Here is a 3217-nt window from a genome sequence, read left to right on the forward strand (position 1 = left end):
TTACCCATTTACAAGAGTTTTATTGTTTAGATGTCAGTGTTACAGGATCTGTAGGTTTTGAGTGTGTTTGGATTTTCATCACTCTCCACCAGAGGGAGACGACAACAAAAATTTGTTTAACAAACCCTTCTTGCAAATATTACGGGAAGGTCACTTCTGCCGTGAAGTTGATTCTATGGCTATATAATAAGTGATATTTTATACTTTTGATATTGGGGCTAATTAAAAGGATGGCATTATTCACCGAGCAACCACAATTTCACCTCAATTTTTCAAACGCAGGTATTTGGGTATTTTAGAAAGCAAAACCCGTAAAATTTAGGAAAGGTCAGGTAAAAAAGAGAAGTGTTAGCTAGGGAAATGGAACGATAGTGGGTTCATATGCATGGGACAGTGGGAGAGAGAGCCTAGCTAAGTGTCCCTTTTCTCACTTGACACAAGTTACAGCTTCCTCTAGTGTTGCAGCAAGGCAGCTGGGCTGTGGTCAGCAGCAGATAAGCTTCCGCAAACCCATCTTCAAAATAGTCTGGGCTCCTCCTAGCCCAACTCCTATCACTTTCCAGGTGCCCCTAAAGCAGCAGCTCAGGTGCACAATGCTAGCCAATCACACCACCTCTCCTAAATGATGTTCCATTAAGTTACTCATGATGTCCGTCTTTACAGCTTTTTGGAAAGGAGAGCCCCAGGTGACTAAAACAGAACGTACCTAATAATACATAGCACTTTGCTGGCAGGGGAATAACCAGCAAACTGACCCAAGGTCTGCTTAGTAGCCCTAATTGTTATAACGATAAACTCTCCAAGAATGTATAACGTGGGTGCTTCCTACATTCTTTTTAGAACACAAGAAAATTAACCAGGGGATAGTCTTCAAAGTGTTCAGTGCTGGCTGAATACTTAGAAGTGCTCAGCAAGGTGAACAGCATTATTATTTGTATGATTATTATTATGGTTTTTCTTCAGTGCTTAATAATAATAATAATAATGGTATTTGTTAAGCACTTACTATGTGCCAAGCACTGTTCTAAGCACTGGGGTAGATACAACGTAATCAGATTGTCCCACGTGGGGCTCACAGATTTAATCCCCATTTTACAGTTGAGGTAACTGAGACCCAGAAAAGTGGAGTGACTTGCCCAAAGTCACGCAGCTGACAAGTGGCAGAGCCAGGATTAGAACCCATGATCTCTGACTCCCGAACCCAGGCTCTTTCCACTGAGCCACACTGCTTAATCTGTGTCAAGCACCGTTCCAAACAATGGGGTCTTGTCTTATGCTGTCAAGTTGTTTCTGACTCATAGAGACTCCATGGACACATCTTCCCCAGAACACCCCACCTCCATCAGTAATCATTTTGGTAGTGTACCCATAGAGTTTTCTTGGTAAAATACAGAAGTGATTTACCATTGCCTTTTTCTGCACAGTCAACTTGAGTCTCCACCCTCGACTGTCTCCCAGGCTGCTGCTGCCCAGCACAGGTGAGTTTTGAAGCAGATTGCCTTCCACTCGCTAGCCACTGCTCTAGCTAAGGATGGAATGGGTAGGCCTCCGCTTGACTCTCCCTCCCATAGCCAAGACTGGTAGACCACTGGAAACTCTCCAGGTGTGATCCTGAGAGGGGAAAACACTGGAGCAGATAGAAGCCCATGTCCCATTTAAGGCTCACAGTCAAAGTACGACTGTAAATTCCCATTTTACAGTTGAGGAAACAGGCCCAGAGAACATAGTAACTTGTCCAAAGTCACAAGCAGACAACTAGCAGAACCAAAATTAGAACCCAGGTCCACTGACCCTCAGGCCCATGCTCTTTCAACTAGGCTATGTTGTTTCTCCTTCTAGTCCTGGGAACTTAAAGGATGAAGTTTATTTGTCCCCTGTGGATCTCTTGCGGGAGTGTGGCTGGAAAGTGGAGGCTAGAGGACTGGTGTTTAAGACTGGTGACACAGGCCTGCCATAGTTCAATCAATAAATCAGTCACCAGTGCTATTTATTAAGCCCCACTGGGTGTGAAATACCGTACTAAGTTCTTAACAGAGTACAGTAGCACTAGAAGAAGGCTCAAGGAGATGATAGTCTAGCAGCAGAGACACCCACAAGATAACCACCCACAGTCTTTTAGACTGTGAGCCCACTGTTGGGTAGGGACTGTCTCTATATGTTGCCAATTTGTACTTCCCAAGCGCTTAGTACAGTGCTCTGCACATAGTAAGCGCTCAATAAATACGATTGATGATTTACAGGTAGAACTATTTAGACTGTGAGCCGCTTGCGGGAAAGGGACTGCGTCCAACCTAATTAACCTGAACCTACTTTAGAGCATAGAACAGTGTTTGACATATAACAAATGCTTAACAAATACCATTTAAAATAAAGGAACAAGGAAAGAAATGTGGATGGGCAAGTGCTTAAATTGTAGAGAATGTAAACTGATATGTACTGAAGTGATATGGGTGGGTGTGAATGAATGCATTACTGCATTGTTGGCACAGAAGTACTGAAGTGTAATGGTACAAGGAAAACTAGTGTTTGTTATTACACTCCTCTCCTGCTGACAAGGGCACGTTTCCCAGAATCTCTCTTCACACCCATCAGAAATCAAATGGATCGGGGATTCTGGGCAATTCAGCCCAATGAAACCCATTTACCTTTGCATGGGGTGAGTTTAGAGTGAGTCCATCTTTGGAACAACTCAGTGAAATATTTAGAAAAAATGACCATCATACAATTCCTTTGATTTAGGGAGAAACTGTCCCATGAGAGAACCATGTAGCCTATAATCATTGCCTATTGTCTGTTTATGAGTCTCTATAAAGCATTACAACAATTCTCAGATACATTCTCTTCAATATAATCCGCCTCTTTATAAAGTATGACTCACTGCAATCTGCCACAGACTTCGCTTTCCAATACAGTTCTGAATAAGTCACTCTGTCTTTGGATTAAGTCTCTTCATTCCTTATTCAAGTCAGATAGTAGTGTTAGTGCATTTACACTTAAGATTTCCAGTAAATCAGACGTGCATAGTTTTTATAAATATTGAATCAATCAGGTATTCTCTGTTCATAAAGACATCAGTGTGTCATAAAGACCTCAACTGATATAACACACGAGATAAGTCCATAATTTACATATAAATCAAGTTTGACGTTTGCTTTCCTATAGTACCTCCAGTGATGGTCAAAATATTTCTCCTACTGTAAGCTTATAATTTATTGAG

At 41.9% G+C, this 3217-nt stretch overlaps 1 non-coding gene across 1 annotated transcript; it reads right to left on the bottom strand.

The window, feature by feature from the left end:
* Positions 1 to 1483: 1483 nt before the first annotated feature.
* On the bottom strand, positions 1484 to 1621 carry LOC119938865. The gene has a single exon (XR_005454562.1). It is a non-coding gene; the product is annotated as a small nucleolar RNA SNORA7 (small nucleolar RNA).
* Between the last annotated feature and the right edge of the window lie 1596 nt (positions 1622 to 3217).

The sequence above is a fragment of the Tachyglossus aculeatus genome, chromosome 16 (genome assembly GCF_015852505.1).
Source record: "Tachyglossus aculeatus isolate mTacAcu1 chromosome 16, mTacAcu1.pri, whole genome shotgun sequence".
NCBI lineage: Eukaryota > Metazoa > Chordata > Mammalia > Monotremata > Tachyglossidae > Tachyglossus > Tachyglossus aculeatus.